Consider the following 18,056-nt stretch of genomic DNA (forward strand, 5'->3'; position numbering starts at 1 on the left):
CCAACTTAAAAGGAAATGGGAGACTGGTATACACAGTTCTCTTCAACTTGTTTGGGTTCTTTTCCATATTGGTTCATATAGAACTATGTTTTCATGTATGCAAGGAAACATTATAATTGTATTTACCCACTGCTGTACTGATGGATATTAAGTATTCCAATTTTTGCTGTTATAAACAATACTTAAAGAGCAGTCCTGTATATTTCTTTGAATGTCGTCACAGTATTTTTGTAGGACGAGTATCTATGTGTGAAATTGCTGGGTCAAAGGGTACATACATTAAAAATTTTCCTTGCTTTTGGCAAATTGTCCACCAAAGAGGTATGCTCGTTTACACTCCCGCCATCAGTGTTTGACAGAGTCTGTTGTCCACATTCTGGCTAAACCTGAATATTATAAACCTTATTAACTGGCCAATCTATTAGGCAAAACATACCTTGTTTTAACATGTCTTCCTCTGATTATCAGTAAGGGTAGATGTATTTTCATATTTTATTTTTATTTTTTCTCCTGTGGTGATTTTAGTTTTGACCTTGTAGAGGTTGAACTGATAAGTGTCCTCATCTAGATGCCATAGAGGCAATTAGACATGTGGTACTGAAGTCTGGGTAAGTTTCACCAGTGGAGCAGTGATAGTTGAAACAGTAAGGTCATAAAAATTCCCTGTATAATCATAAAAAGAAGGGAATACAAGGCCCTTAGGAAACAGCGTTAGCAAAGAGGAAAAGGGAAAGTGCTAGAAACTGAGCAGTAAGCTCAGGTAGAAAGAAAGCTCAGCAGTTGTAGAGATTGAAGTGGAATCAAGATTGTGCTCTGACACGCTAACTGGTTAAAGAATTTTGGGTAAGTCTTGAATCTCTGAGCCGCAGTTTCCTCATTTCTAAAATAAAAACGTTGGCTAAGATGTCTCTTTCACTATAAAATTCATTATTTCTATAATTTTAACACAAGAGATGAGACAATTTCATGGGAGTAGTCAACAATTTTAGAAAGCATATAGGATTTGGCAGTGAGGTGGTCATTTAAAATAATTAGGATGTTACAGTCTACGGATGGCTTACTTCTGTTGCTGGTTTTTTTTGAAATTCTAACTTTTTTTAAAAAAAAAAGCTTTTTATTTGGAAATAATTTCAGATTTATAGAAAAGTTACAAGGAATACCCAAACACCGTTTACCCAGAGTCACCTATTGTTAACATTTTAGCTCTTTTGTTTTATAACTTTTTTCTCTCCTCTCTCTCTCTCTATATATATGTGTGTGTGTGTGTGTGTATATTTACACACACACACGTGTATATATATATATTTTTCCCCCCTAAACCTTACATACATCCTAGTCCTTTACTCCTAAATACTGCAGTATTTAGGGACATAATCACAGTGTAGTTATGAATTTCAGTGATTTTAACGTTGATACAATACTTTAATCAATCTACCATCTGTTTTCCAATTAATCTAATAATGTGCTTTATAGAATTTTTCCCCTCCAGTAAAGGATCCAATCTAGTATCTCATATTGCATTTAGTTGTCATGGCTCTTTAGCTGGGATATTTTCACAACTTTTGTCTTTTGTGGCATTGACATCTTGAAGAATACAGCCCCCACCCCCCTTAAAAAAAACGACAACAGAAAGTTCCTCATTTGGGATTTATCTGATAGTTCCTCATTAGATTCCTCATTAGATTTCCTCATTAGATGTTGTGTCCTCTGGGAATTGCATCTTGAGGCAAACGATGTCCATCTGTCCCTCATTCGTGATGTTAATTTTGATTACCTGGTCAAGGTTTTGTTCAATTTCTCCAGTGTATAATTACTGTTTTTCCTTCGTTGCAACTAATAGGATGTCTATAGGAAGAATTCTAAGATGATGCAAATATCCTGTTCCTCATCAAAATTTCTCCCTACAGTTAGCATCCATTGATGGTTCTTGTCTTACCCAAACTTTGCTACTATGGTTGCAAAATGATGATTGCCCAACTCCAGTACTCCCTCCACATTTACCTGTTGGCATTCAACATTCTAGCATAAGCGAGAATACTTCCTTCTTCTCTATTTATTTAATCTATTTATTACTGGTATGGATTTATGAACTCCTGTTGCTGTTTTTTAATTCTAACCTTAATTTGAATGCAGGGTATATGAGTATAAGGAAACTACTGTGATGACCATCACCGACAAAGATTCTCACCTTCCATTAAGTGTCTAGAACAATGCCTAGAATTTTTATAAAGGACGTAGAATGCGATAATAATTTACTTGTCTGGTAAACTCAATTTTCAAAATATAGAGGAAAATACGAAAGTAGGCAAATGGATTTTATACTAAGTAAATGCCCCAAAGTATCAGAGTTGTTTTAGCATTTTCTGAGGTTCTTTACTCCTACTTTATACATGTATTTTTAAAATATTGGTTATTTGGCTAGCATGTTAAGACGGTTCAAAGGGAGATGTGACTGTGCACACAACCAGTGCTGTAGCAGCGGTGCAAGAAGGGACAGCAGGGGGATCAGTCATTAGTACCGTCCAGATCAATTAGACTCAAAGGAGTGCAGGAACATAGTAGGCCATGATTATTTATTGTAGAGTGAAGGGTACTAAGTACTTCTAAGCTTCTGGGGACATCTTGGTATTACAGCTTTTGTATTTAAGACACCTCTGGGTCATTAGGTATAGGTTAAGCTACACCACGTTTTATTAGTTTAAGGCAGAGAAACAAGTCATATTTCAGAAAAAACATCAATACAAGTGGTTTAAATGAAGCTATTACTAGTGCTTGCAGATGAAAACCTCAGTTATCTAGAATAGCTAATTATGTTCAATCCTTCACTGCCCCCTTTCCTTACACTGCCATATAAATGAGGCATTACTGAAATTGTCCTTAAAGTTAATATTGAAAATTATTAGTTCATGCAAACATTTATTTCTACACTAGCTGGTCTCCCCAAGAGTTGTTCCAGAGAAACATTAATCTTAAGTAAATACATCCCTGCTGATCCACACCCTGCATAGAGTTGCCTTTGTGAGAGATAGCTCAGTCGTAAAATAAGGCCTTATGACTTTTGAAATTTGTTGCTCATATTTGAACGGACTGGTGATTATCTTTGTTCTTCGTATCTTAGTATCTGTGGCATGTCTCTCTCGATTCGGGAATTGTGGCAGGCTCTCCTAGTAACTTAGTGTCAGTTTTCTGGAGAATGTCTGTCTATCCCTTCAAAGACCCCTGTGCATTTGAATTTTGGATATGCTACTTTGCCTATATTTTCAATCAGAACATTGCAAACATAACAGATTTTTTCAAAATGTCCAGCCAATATATATATATTTGAAAAAGAAATTACAGCCTAGAGAAATGATAGATATATGTTACTACTGAAATTCTGTTGGTTGCAATAGAGTTAGATGTTACTGAAATAATAAGCTTTCTTGTGACACCAGTTCGATTTTGTTTTGACAGCTGTAATGAGATGAGTTGTTTGTTGATTCATTTTTTTTGCAGTGGTGGTCTCTTGTCTTTGAAACTGCTTGTTCTACATCTAAACGAGTTCCTTGGCTTATCCCTTGGAAATAATATTGATGGACAGTAATAAAACTGTTACATAATGGTGATTCTTCTGAAACTACTTTTAAGCATATTGAATTCTTATTGATTTCTATTTTATATAATGGCATTTCTATTTTATACATTAGTACTTTTTGTTATACTAAGACTTTTTGCATATTTCTTGTCTTTGGCAAAAGCAAATGGAAAACATAAAGCAATCCAGACAATTTAACAGTGATAAAAGATGCTCTGGTGAAGAGAATTTGCTGCTCGTCCTCTTTGGGTGTAAGAAGTCATTGTTTTCATTTACATATCAGTGAATTGGAAGGGACACTGACTTTCTAAAGTAATTTCTAAGCTATCGCAAAAAAAAAAAGACATTGAGAATGAACTTTTTTCTGTATTTTTACACACAAATTCTTAACCTTAACCAAGTTCAGAAATTTGAACTTAACATAACTCTAAAGGTTAATAAAAGTACTATTTTACAAGTTATTAACATGAGAAATTCAGTATGTATAAGAATTTAGTATCTCCATGGCCTAACTTCATGAGTCACACGGCTTTTTCTCTTCAGAGTCCAAATGAAAACTTCACTGCTCTTACAGTAAACTGTGAAAATTATTGGCAGATGTAGGAACACAGGCTCATTTGTTTTTATGAAACCCTAATTCAAGTTTAAAGTAGTTGCAAGACATTTATACAAAATAGAATTCCCTGTTGTTCCTCAGTTTTCCCATTTTTTTATAAGCAGTGATAATGGATATATATACATATATGCTTATAAATATATACATATATAATTGTTGTATGTATTACTGTCAGCACATAGCCATCTACCTTTTCCTTAATCTCTTTTTTTTTGCCACTTTTTTTTTGAATTTTATTTTATTTTTATACAGCAGGTTCTTATTAGTTATCTATTTTATACAAATTAGTGTATACATGTCAATCCCAATCTCCCAATGCATCCCACCCCCCCACTGCTTTCCCCCCTTGGTGTCCATATGTTTGTTCTCTACATTTGTGTCTCTATTTCTGCCTTACTAACACTTAAAAAAGATTAAACATTTACCCAACTTGATTTACCCAACTGGAGGGATTTTTCCTCCAATTGCTAATTCTGTTTGCTTGTTGTTCCTTTGGAACTTGAAGCAATTAACATCTAGGGGAAAACTTCTTGTATGCATCATACATTTCTCCCCTTTTCACCAGTAGTCTGTTTTCCTTTTTTTTTGTCCCTTGGTCTATTCTCATTTGAAAGTTTTTTGGGTTTTTTTGTTTTGTTTTGTTTTTGGTTTCTCTACTACTAGTGAGTTCATCATGATTCTTTTTAAGACTTTCTTTAAAAGTAAATGAAATAAAAATGAAGAACCATGAACTTAACCTATCATTTTTTTTCTGTTGCTTTTGTTTTTTAACCTACCTTTGAGTGTGGGGTGGGGGAGAGGGGGCCTTTAAAGAAGTAACTCTATTTGAGAGAAAGGGGTTGAAGGGCATTCAGGCTTCCCTAACTAGAGTGAAGGGCTACAACACAAGGCAGTCAAAGGAGGAAATAATTAGCATTCTTCAATATCACGATTAATCCATTCTGTTTAGTGGTTATTAAAGAGAGGAAAGAAACCAAATGAGAACAATTTTGGCCCTTTCATGTTTTATGCACAATGCTGGTACACAGTATTCCTTCCACATTCTACTGCATATTGCCTAGAGAAAGAGCTGCAGATCATCCAATAATCATCCATTTCTAAATGGTCTAATGATAGCATATACAAAGGTGGCTCACTTAAAACCTTCCATTTATAGTCACACTGCATCAAACGGTGCTAATTCTAAGTAGGCCACCGCATACAGCGCACCCTCCGAAACAACACCCTTTCACTGTTTAACCAAATCCATTCCTTTTTCATTCACAGGAAAGATTTAATATTTCAGAATCTTGTTCTTGCATTCAACGTGAAAAGACTGCTCACCTGGAACTCATCAATCTGAGACCCAAGGGATGCCAAATTTCTGTCATTTGCTCATTAAGCCAAGGGCATCACACAAAGGCCTACTTCTAACGCCTCTCGAATCTTAATGTGTGAGAGTATTGATCACTATAATTTATGATCCTACGGCAGTGGGGTGGCTCGTCACATTTGGAACCCCCTCACTTGTGCGCAGCGACTTCTAAAAACACGGCTGGCGCGGGCAGGATATTTGATCTGGAGCCCAAGTGTTTCCAGACTTTGTTCTCTGGCCTTAAAGACGAGGTGCCTGCGCTGAAGGAGACGGCCACCACAGGGGATTTCACCGTGGAGGGCCGGATGCGGGGAGCGGATGGCGGGGCTGCTGCGGGGGTCCCACCTGTCCGTCCGCCAACCCTTCCCGCCCCCTCGTTTGGCCGGTAGCGGCCCCTCCTTTGGGCGGGCACCCAGCGGAGGGACTGCGGCTGTTGGCGCGCGCCGCGGCCGCGGGCCCCCTGCTGCAGTTGGGCTCCGCACAGCTGAAGAGCCGCTAGCTGGGCGCGCGCCGGGAAGACCCCGCCGGCCGCGGCGCTCGGGGCCCGCGCGAGCGCGCTCAGTTGGTGCGCGAGCGCGGCTCCGCCCCGCCTGCTCGGCACGCGCCCCCGCCCAGTCTGCTCTCCTCCCCCACCCCCGCCGCGGATGGGGTGGATCCAGCTCACTCCCCTCCCCTGAGCGGCCGCGGCGGCGGCCGGCGCTGAATGAGAGACGCCGACTGCTCCGGTCGCCGAGCGCTAGCCTAGGCGGCGGCGGCTGCAAAGCGGCGGAGCGGGGGGGGGGGCCGGCGCCGTCTTTCCAATCTCCGAGGCGTCTGCCGCGGCTGCACAGGTCGGTGCCCTCGCCGTGGGCCTGGTGCGGAGCCTCGGTGGGCGGTGCGGGGGAGGGAAGGTGGGAGCGCTGCGCCCTGCCGGGCTGCGCGGAGCCGCAGCGGCGGCGGCGCGGGGAATGGCGGCGGCTCGGGCGCTGCGGTGTGTTGATCTCCCGGCCGCGGGCCCCGGCGCTGCTCGCCCTCGGCGCGGAGAGAGGGCTGCGGGGCTCGGGCTGAGGGAGGAGGCGGCCCGGCGTCTGGGAACCCAGGGCTGCGCCTCCCTCGGTGGCTCGCTCTCGGCGTCAGTAGGCGGCCATGGGGTCCCAGCTCCGGGTCTCTGTCCCGAGGCCGGGGGCGCGGCGACCCTCCGAGCCCGCCTCGCCTCTCTCTCTCTCTCCTGGGTGGCGGAAGCCCCCGGGCTCCGCCCGCGCTAACCTGGCGCCCAGCGGCGCCTCAGCCTCCCTTCAGGTGAGTGGGAGCTGGGACTCCGGGAGCCGGGACCCGCCGAGCCGGGCCACACCCCCTCCCCGGCCCTCGCAGCTGCGCCCCCGAAGCCCGGCCGCCCAGCTGGCCGCCTGCGGACCCGCAGTCTCGCGGTCAGTGTGACCTGTTGCGGAGCGGTCCGCAGCCCTAGTCGCCCGCTGGCCTCGGACCCAGAGGGGCGGTCCTGCGCTGGGTCCGGGCCGGGCGCGCGGCAGGACGCGGGGCCGGGAGCGCTGCCCGAGATCCGGTGCTGTACCGCTAGGAACGGGCGTATTGAAAAAAAGAAGAGGTTCCCCACGATCTGATCAAACAGTTGCAAATATCCGGGATTCTATTGCAGTATCGGATTAGGTAGGCTCATAAACACCATGCTTTGGAGGTGATTTAGGAGAAACCCGAGCCAGGAGTGAGAAGCTGTTATCTGTATCTGGAAAATAGCAGTAAACCTGTGCGGAGCTACATTATCCCCCACCTGACCCCATCAAAGCGCTTTTCCTGTAGCTGTGTGTTGTAGACGCAGGCCAGTTTCAGTGTACGTGGGCGTGTTTGGGAAGAAGCTGCGAGCTGATAGGAGGTACCTAAGTACAAATGTTAATTTGTTTTAACTGGGAGGGGTGAGGGAGGAGGAAGAAAGGGCACTGATGTTAGCTGTGGAGGAGGGGCCATTGAAACACTAAATTTCTGTTTTAGAGAGCGCTAAAAAGAAATATCGAATACCTGGCGTTTAAGACCGTAAAGTAGGAAATACAGGCAGCAATTAATTGAGCTTTATCTTTTACATGCCCTGGGTTTTAAAATTTCAACGCTATAGTTGCTATAGAGAGCTTTGTTTTCGTACCAGTGTTTATGAGTTGGTGTTTTTCTGTATTCACCATCAAATCGACTTTGTGTAAGTCTCTCTGAAGATGACCATCAGAATTTTGGGAAACTTTTCGATCCATGCAGCATAGTATTACAGTCAGATCATAGCTTGCTAGCTGTAAAAGCCTGTTCCATCCAGATAATTATGCTTATCCTAGTGCTGTAAAATCATAATGTGTGTTACTGCTGCATATTTTACTGTAGACTTTAGAATTATAAAGGAACTTATCCAAACAGTATTATTTTAATAAAAAGAACCTCTTAATCAAGCTTTGTAGACATAAAGTTTATCATCTAGCTACAAAGATTTGGAAAGTACTTGTCTTACTAGCTTAAAGGACATGTGTAAGGACATAAGATGCCTTTTTGAATAAATAATTTTAACATAATTTATTTTAAGCTTAGTTTTTCTCTTTTTAAAATTCAGTATAATAATTTTGAAATGGTAAGATCTACTTTTTTTTCATTTTATTCATTTATTGACCTTTCTTTCAATTAAGGAATTTGACTTTAAAATACTCAGGGTGGGACTCTGGAAATATTGTTCATTTTGGCTAAATTATTCCAGATTGCAACAGAACTTTAAAGATAGTGCTTGTGTTATCAATATTGCAACATGCTTTTCTAATGTATATTTTGATTATCAGGAAGAACAGACAGAATCTCCTGAGAGAAAGTATAACTATTATGAAACTGGCTTTGTGAATTTTTAATTTGTGTACTTTTATTATACACGTGAGTAATGTATTTGTGTGTGTTTATGTATCTAGTTCTTGTCTTTTTCAACTTTTTTTGTCATTACAGTTGAGACAGTAGTTTTTTGTAGTGAATGATGGATAGATGTACAGGTGAAATGGCTCTGTTGCAACTTAAAACACTTCAGCTTTTGTCTGGAGGCCCAGTTTGTTCATTCATTCATCCTACACATGTTTATTGGGTTCCTATTTGATGCCAGTTAGTTGTCTAGATGTTGGTGATACAACAGAGGAAAAGACAGGTCTGTGCCCTGATGGAGCTTAAAGGGTAAGTAGGCAAATAGTCTACTGCTTCATTGTCAGATAACACTGTTTAGTGTTAGTTTAAAAGTTTCACAAGTAAAAACCCCTCTGATGAGTTTTTTTGGTTAAGGATATTTGTTGTGTTTCTCCTTCTAAGAATAGTGGGAATTATTACTCAGTGAACAAAAGCATTAAGACAGTTGTTTTAAAACTATGCTAATGTTTATGTACTTTGGGTATCTGGTTCCCAAGTACACCAAAAATAAACATTCTACCTGAAGTCACATGATGCACAGTTTACATGTGGTTAAACAGCTTTATTCTTTTGGTTTATATAGTTAAATGTTTGCTAAAAATACTCTCGACACTTGTTTATAATGGAGTCTAATTCTTTTTTTTTTTTAAGTCTAAATTTTTAAAAAAATCATGTTTTCTTCTTCTGGCTGTGTATGTGTGAGTGGACCAAGGTCCCGTTGTTCTTCCTTAGAATCTGATAACCATTATCACTAAAATCAGAGTTTTGACTGAAAGTGATAGTGTTTTTTTTAATTAAAATATGACAAACATTGGTGTAGTTCTTCACCGATTACAAAGCTTTTTAATATATATTATTGATACTTCAATATTTTGGTACTTCTTATTTACAGAAATGCCAACAATTAACACTGACCTTAGGTAGGCATTATTATCTCCATTTTAGATGAGGAAATGAGTTTAAAGATGTTAGCACACCACCGATAAGCAAGCAGTGAACCTAAACCCAAGTTGTAGCTCTTACTATAATGCGGTGCTCCACCTGGGGAGTGTGGATGGGGAGAGCATCATCATCCAGTGCTACAGTACAGCTACTAGCCTGCTTTTCCAGAAATTTCAAAATAATTTTTGAACTTTAAGCCCAGCTGTTAATTGAGATTTAATTAATTGAATTTGTTTTCTTTTTGTGAGTTAAACTTTAAAACCTACTTAAAATCTAAAAGTACTGCTTTTTTTGCTATATAAAAAAGGCAGTTTGGATTCACTTTTAATAGTATAAGTGTTTTGAGAATAAGACATTAAAATCATTCCTCTTTTCTGAATATGAGGTTTTTATTGTGTGACAACCGTATTTGGAATAAAACGTCGCTTCAATCTGGATGCTACATTTTTTTTAGTTATTCAATTTTCAATAAAAAGATAATTCAATAGCCTGAAACTCTGGTTTAGGGTTTCTCTTCAGTGAGAAAATGAAGATTGGATGCGAATAATTTCGGTAACTTGGAATTAATCTGGAATCTTTCTTGATTAACATCTTGAACTTTTGATTTAGGAAAACTTTTAACTATGTAATAGGAATAAAAACACTGGAATTTGAAGTGTGTGACATCCACCTGTTCTATGGAGAGAAAAAAGTTTGTATAAATTTAGTCAGTCACTTTAATAAATAATGGCTAGTTAGGGATGTAGGAAGAGTATGAACAGCAGTGTTATAGGACTTAGCTTGACGGTGCCTGGCAGTTTATGTATGCCACTACAGGGAACTTTGGTACTGGCTTTTGAATGATACATGGCTTTAGAGTATGAGAGGCTTAAAATGAAGCTCTCACCTTGAGCTTAATTGATACCCTTCTGTTATTTTATTTACATAACCTTTTCTCAGAACAGATTTTTCCTTTTTATCTTGATTTCCTTTTTGTTGATTCTTGGACAGCCCTTTTCTGAAAACCCTACCTAAACAGCATCCCCATCACACTCTACCCTCACCTTTATTTGTCTTCACAACATTAATTTATCTGACATTATAGCATACATCGATTTGTTTATTATCTTCTTCCCTCTGGATATAAACTTCATGAGGGCAGGGACTTAGTTTTGTTCACTGATGTATTCCTAGCACCTAGAAAAGTACCTGGCATAGTTAATACCCAGATAAAATTTGTGGAGTGAGTGAGTTAATTGGTATTAAATGATACAAAACTCACTAGTTTTGTTTTTTGGAAAAAAAATTAGCTTTTGACTTTAAATAATATAACTGTGCAGTTAAAAAGAAAGCTGTACTATAAGACTTAAAATGAAGAACACCACTCCCCTGTACAACTTTCCCTGCCAGGTCCTGCTCTTAGAGCAACCATTTTTGATAGTTTTACCTGTTTTTTTCTAATATTTACTTCCATATTTTAAGATATTACTTGTTTTTCAATTTTAGATATCTGTTGGCTGTGGAAGATGAGTCTTTCTATGCTTTGGGGTTCTTATGCCACCTGAACTTCCTCTCCCTTTATCTCCTAATATAGTTATAGCATGCTGTTTATTGTTTACATTATTATGATTTTGTATGCATGTTTATTGTTGAACTGTGCAGTGTACTATGATGATATTTCTTGGAGTTAAAATTTTTTCTTTTTTGTTTTTTGCTTAGTTTCCTATTTGTTTTTTTTCCAGAAACTGTCTCAGTATGTTCAAACACATCAGGTAATTGATCATTCTATTATTTTTTTAATTGGAAAAATTCCAGGGCTCTCCATCCTTTTGCTCAGACCTGCAAGGGGGCTCTCCACTCTGCTTGGTCTTAGCTTGTGATTTCCCTTCATGATTCTGGGAATTCTCTTTGCCTTTTCCCTGCATTAGAGCCTATGGTCTCTCAATCCATGTCTTCCTCTTTCTCCGATTTACCCCTTTGTTTTGGTGAAATACATCCCTCAGTAACTTTCAAGAAAGGGTATTTGAGGAGGTGAAATTTTTGAGATGTTTGTATTGCTGAAAATATCTTCTTTCTACCCCGACACCTGGTTGATAATTTGGCTGGTCTGGGTATAGAATTCTAAGGTGAAATAATTTTCCCTCAAAATTTAAGGGATTGTACTATAATTTTCTAGCTTCAAGTGGTTGTTGAAAAGTCTTATGCCCTTTAGTCTTCATCCTTTATATGTGGCCTGTTTCTGTTAAGATCCTTTCTTTGTCATCAGTCTCTGATATGTCTCTGATGTTGTATGGGTCTTGTGTGGATCTTACTTCACTTCTTATGCATGGGACTTAGTGGGCCTTTTCAACCAGCAGTGTCCATATTAGGTGAGAGCAGAGATGATCTAGTACAAGGCTCAGCCAGTTTTTTCTTTAAAGGGCTGAATAGTAAGTATTTTAGGCTTTGTGGGCAGTACAGTCTCTGTCACTACTACTCAGCTTTGCTTTTGTAGCGTGAAAGCAGCCATAGACATAGACTTGTGGCACAGGTGGAAGGATTAGCCTTTGAACTTTACTAGGAGTAGGAAGAGTTTGTCTACAGAATTGGGAGAGAAGAACAGAAAATATGAACAGAGACATGATGGTGGTAGCTTGAGGAAGTTCTCATCTGAGGTTTTCTGTTAACGTATGAGAAGCAAGATCATTAGCTGAGAGTAAGGAAGAATGGGAGTATGTATTGGAGGTTTGACAAGAGGGAAAATATGTGACATAATCATCCATCAAAGAGTGGGAAAGGGAATAGAATAGAGTAGAAGAGAATAGAATAGAGAAGTATAGTGTGATTGCCAGTCAGCATTAAGGGCCTACTTGAGAGAGATGATTCTGAATTTCATGTTCCTGACTTCAATAGGAATACCTCTAAAATCTCATCAAGTATGACATCTTACTAAAGGTTTTTTTTTCCCCCCCATCAGATAGGGTTTTAAAAATTAATCATCAGAATGATTTTCATACATAAGTACTATATACATATAAATATGTATATTTTTATACATACAAACGTGGCCTATATAACTGCTTATTTCTAGAGAAATGCCAAAAGAAAGTACTATAATTTTTCCCAAATGCAAATTTTGATTTAGAAATCATTTGTTTATTCATTTTTTAAAAGCCATGGAGCATTTTCTGTGTTCCAGGAATAGTTCTTGATGCTGGGGATACAGCTAAAAACAAAAAGACAAAAACATTTGCCTTTATTACATTTATATTTTAACTAACTAACATAATTAAATTAAACACACACAGACATTAACAAGAAAGGACGATTATGCAGAAAAGAGAACATAATAGTTGTTATTAAATGTATTTTTTCAGCTTTACTGAGGTATAATTGACAAATAAAATTGTAAGATATTTAAAGTATACAACATGATAATTTGATATATGTATACATTGTGAAGGTATTCCCCGCATAGAGTTAATTAATACACCTCATATAGTTTTCTTTTTTTTTTTTTTTTTTTTTGGTGAGAACACTAAAGTTCTACTTCTTAAGCAAATTTCAATTTTACAATATAGTGTTATCAACTATAGTTACCATATGATATACATTAAATCTTCAGACTTTTTTCTTATAATTTTCTTATAACTGAAAGTTTATACTACCATTTTACCAACCTCTCCCTATTTCCCCCACCTTACTATAAGTTTTTGATAATATAACTGTAAAAGATTAAGAAATACTTTCTAGTCTTAGTTTTGTAACAGTTTTTTCTTATAATATCATAAGTATTGCATTTTATCAAGTGCTTTTTCTGTAAGAAATGATCATATATATTTTCTCCATTAATCTGCTAATAGGATGTATTACATTAATAGTTTGCATTATTGGGTCCAACCCTACATAGCTGTGTTGCATTCATTTTTTTCTCCCTCTAACTGCTGAACTTGATTTGCCACTGCCTTAGAGCTTTTTAAAAATTTACTTTTATCAGTAGATAAATTTATCAGAGATTTATATGTATCTGTTTTGACTTCAGAGTTGTGGTGGGTTCATAAAATGAGTTGTGAAGCTTTCCCTTTTTTTCTCTTCTCTGAAATAATTTTGTAACCTAGGGATTATGTGCTCCTTGAAGGAACTATAGATGTAATGTCAAAGGTGAAAAATAAAGTTTCTAGAGGAAAACACAGAAAAATATCTACATGACCCTATGGAAGGGAGAGGTTTTTGTTAAACAAGACATAAGGAGTACCAGAAAAGAACGATTGGTAAATTTTTCTTCATTAAATAAGAACTTATGTTCATCAAAGGATACTATTAAGAGAGTGAAGGGCTTCCCTGGTGGCACAGTGGTTAAGAATCCGCCTGCCAATGCAGGGGACACAGGTTTGAGCCCTGGTCCAGGAAGATCCCACATGCCGTGGAGCAACTAGGCCCGTGTGCCACAACTACTGAGCCTGCGCTCTAGAGCCGGCTAGCCACAACTACTGAGCCAGCGAGCCTAGAGCCCGTGCTCCGCAACAAGAGGAGCCACCGCAATGAGAAGCCCGTGAACCGCAACGAAGAGTATCCCCCACTCACTGCAACTAGAGAAAGCCCACGCACAGCAATGAAGACCCAACGCAGCCAAAAATACATAAATAAAATAAACAAATTAAAAAAAAAAAAAGAGAGTGAAAAGACAAGTAACACAGTGGAGAAAGTGTCTGCAATACTTACAGTACAACAGTGGACTTGTATCCAGAGTATATGAAAAATATACAAGTCAATTAAAAAAAATACAGGCAACCCAATTTTAAAACAAATGGGCAAAAGACCAGAAAAGGCATTTATGAAATGAATTATCCATATGGCCAAGGTGAAAGGTTCTCACACATAATTTTCAGGGAATTGCAAATTAAAACTATCATGTGATATGACTACATACCCACCAGAAATGGTGTAAATGAAAAAAACCTGATAATACTAAGTGTTGATAAGAATGGAAAGCACTTGGGACACTCATCCATTTCAGATGGGTTTGAAAATTGGTACAAACACTTTGGAAAATTCTTTAGGTAGGTAGCATCTGCTAAAGCTCTACATGTGTATGCCGTATGATCCATCAATTTCACTTCTTGGTATAGACCCAACAGAAATCAATATATATGCACATCAAAAGACATGGACTTTAGAAAACACTTAGGGGTAAATTTTCATGACCTTGGATATGATACCAAAAACAGGAACAACAAAACAAAAATGAGATAACTTGTATTTCATCAAAATTTAAAACTTGTGCTTCAAAGGACACCATCAGGAAAGTGAAAAGATAACCCACAAAATGGGAGAAGATATTTGCAAATCAAATATCTGATAAAAGACTTGCATTCAGAATACATTAAGAACTCTTAACAACTCAATAAAAAGACAACCCAATTTAAAAATGGGCAGAGGATCTGAATAGGCATTTCTCAAAGAAGATATACAGTAAGCACATGAAAAAATGCTCAACATCATTAGCTGTAAGGGAAGTGAAGTTAAACCATGATGAGATACCCCTTCACACTACTAGAATGGCTAGAATCAAAAAGTTAGACGATAACAAGTATAGAGGAAGATGTTGAGAAATTGAATCCCTCATCCACTAATAGGAATGCAAAATTATATAGCTACTTTGGAAGATAGTATGGCAGTTCTTAAGATGATTAAACATAGAATTACCATATGACCCAGCAGCTCTTTCCTAGGTATATACCCTAGGGAGATGAAAACATGTCTCCACAAAAAATTGTTCACAGATGATTATGGCAGTGTTATTCATTGTAGGCAAAAAAATGGAAACAACTCAAATGTCCATTACCCAACAAGTGAATAAACAAAATGTGACATATCTATACATTGGATTATTATTTAGCCCTTAAAAGGAATAAGGTACTGATGCATGTTACATCATCAGTAAATCTTGAAAATATTATGCTAGGTGAAAGAAGCAGTCACAAAAGGCCACATATTATATGATTCCATTCATATGAAATATGCAGAACAGGGAAATCTGTAGAGAGAAAACAGATTAGTGGTTGCTTGAGGTTGGGGCTAGGGAATGGGGAGGTCTAAGGAGTGTGGGATTTCTTTTTAAGATGATAAGAATGTTCTAAAATTGACTATAGTGATAGTTCTACATGCCATTGAATTGTATACTTTTTTTGGGGGGCCGTGCTGCGCAGCTTGTGGGATCTTAGCTCCCTGACCAGGGATTGAACCCGGGCCCTCAGCAGTGAAAACTCAGAGTCCTAACCACTGGACCGCCAGGGAAGTCCCTGAATTGTACACTGTAAATGGGTGAATTGTATGGTATGTGAATTACATCTCAAAGCTGATTAAAAAAAAACAAGACATGGCAAAAATAATCAGTGATGTGAGGACATTGTCACCATATTTAATTGAGAAAAGCAAGATACAGAGGAATATATAAAATACCCATTTTAGTAAAACAAACAATAAAAACTCTGTGTGTGTGTGAGAGAGAGTATAAGTGATCTTGTAAGGCAGAAAATGTTGCACATCAAATGTAAACATTTGTTACCTAGTTGGTCTAAGGTAAAAAGAGGGAGGGAAAGAAGGGAGAAAATAACTTAAAGGAAAAGGGGTTGATTTAGAAAAAACAGCATTTATAACATCATTTCAGTTATGTAAAACATAAATCTTAAAATGGTAGTTGTCTATATGGTGAGGTACCAGGGTTTTTTTTCTTTATCATGTTTTTCTGGGTTTGATCCTTTTTGTTTTATTAATACAAATATCTGAAACTAAATTAAGAAGCAATACAAATAAAATGTTATAAAATCTGAAAAATAGCAGTTTTTTACATAATAGCTCCCAACTGGAAGCAAGCCAAATGTCCGTCAGCAGAATAATGGAGCAATAATTTGTGGTATGCTCTATACTGGAATACTATACATCAGTGAAAAAGAAGGAACTACTGCTATACTTAGCAAATGTGGGTGAATATCACAAAATGTTGAAAGAAACCAGACGCAAAAGAGCATGTACTGTGTGATTCTCTTTTTTTGAAGTTCAGGAAAAGGTCAAACTCATCTATGTTGATGGAAGTCAGAGCAGTGGTTAGGGGTTGGGACTAGGGGAGCAAGACTTCTGGAGTGCTGGAATTGCTCTATATCTTTATTTGATTGGTGGTTGCATGCATGTCTACATAGTAAAAATTCATAAATACATTTCAGTATTTATGTATATCTCAATAAAAAAAGTAAAAACGTCAAGCTAGAAAAAAAGAAAAACAAGTTTTAAAAAATCTGGTGCTCATATAAAAAGTCTTTGTATACTTCCAAGGTTAGTTATATCACTTTGAAAGACAGTTTCTCTCTACCCTCATTTTTTTTTTTTAATTTTTTTTTTTTTTAAATTTTACTTATTTATTTATGGCTGTGTTGGGTCTTCGTTTCTGTGCAAGGGCTCTCTCTAGTTGCAGCAAGCGGGGGCCACTCTTCATCGCGGTGCGCGGGCCTCTCACTCTTGCGGCCCCTCCCGTTGCGGAGCACAGGCTCCAGACGCGCAGGCTCAGCAGTTGTGGCTCACGGGCCCAGCCGCTTCGCGGCATGTGGGATCTTCCCAGACCAGGGCTCAAACCCGTGTCCCCTGCATTGGCAGGCAGACTCTCAACCACTGCGCCACCAGGGAAGCCCTACCCTCATTTTTAATGGCTGTATTGTATCACTTTGTGTGGGTGTATCATAATTTATTTAAGCAATCTCTTAATGGACACTTAGGTTGTTTCTAACTTTTATATACTATGAAGAATGATAGAGTTCGCTTTTTTTTTTATACATCTTCCTGTACTTTTTTGATCATTTCCTTTTTTTTTTTAAATTTTATTATTTATTTTTGGCTGCGTTGGGTCTTCATTGCTGTGTGTGGGCTTTCTCTAGTGGCATGCGGGGGCTACTCTTCATTGCATTGCACGGACTCCTCATTGCAGTGGCCTCACGTTGCGGAGCGCGGGCTTCAGTAGTTGCAGTATGAGGGCTCAGTAGTTGCTACATGTGGGCTTCAGTAGTTGTGGCACGTGGGCTTCGTACTTGCGGGCTAGAGCCCAGGCTCATTAGTTGTGGCACATGGGCTTAGTTGCTCCGCGGCATGTGGGATCTTCCCAGCCTAGGGCTCGGACCCGTGTCCCCTGCATTGGCAGGCAGATTCTTTTTTTTTTTTTTTAACATCTTTATTGGAGTATAACTGCTTTACAGTGGTGTGTTAGTTTCTGCTATATAACAAAGTGAATCAGCTATATGTATACATATATCCCCATATCCCCTCCCTCTTGGGTCTCCCTCCCACCCTCCCTATCCCACCCCTCTAGGTGGTCACAAAGCACTCAGCTGATCTCCCCATGCAGTGCAGCTGCTTCCCACTAGCTATCTGTTTTACACGTGGTAGTGTATATATGTCAGTGCTACTCTCTCACTTCATCCCACCTTACCCTTCCCCCTCCCGATGTCCTCAAGTCCATTCTCTATGTCTGCATCTTTATTCCTGTCCTGCCCCTAGGTTTGTCAGAACCATTTTTTTGTTGTTGTTTAGACTCCATATATATGTGTTAGCATACAGTATTTGTTTTTCTCTTTCTGACTTACTTCACTCTCTATGACAGACTCTAGGTCCACCCACCTCACTACAAATAACTCAATTTCATTTCTTTTTATGGCTGA

General features: G+C 38.8%; 1 protein-coding gene across 3 annotated transcripts in view; it reads left to right on the forward strand.

Moving 5' to 3' along the window:
* Nucleotides 1–6,222: 6,222 nt before the first annotated feature.
* The window catches only part of RALGPS2 (Ral GEF with PH domain and SH3 binding motif 2), a 158,467-nt gene continuing 146,633 nt past the window's right edge, over nucleotides 6,223–18,056 (forward strand). For 2 of the 3 annotated variants that reach the window (XM_059937230.1, XM_059937250.1), the window contains exon 1: nucleotides 6,223–6,374. The gene's annotated coding sequence lies outside the window, so the exon portion shown is untranslated. Of the gene's footprint in view, nucleotides 6,375–7,121; nucleotides 7,189–18,056 lie in introns of those variants that run through there. The other variant, XM_059937240.1, reaches the window with a different exon arrangement.

The sequence above is a fragment of the Balaenoptera ricei genome, chromosome 1 (genome assembly GCF_028023285.1).
Source record: "Balaenoptera ricei isolate mBalRic1 chromosome 1, mBalRic1.hap2, whole genome shotgun sequence".
NCBI lineage: Eukaryota > Metazoa > Chordata > Mammalia > Artiodactyla > Balaenopteridae > Balaenoptera > Balaenoptera ricei.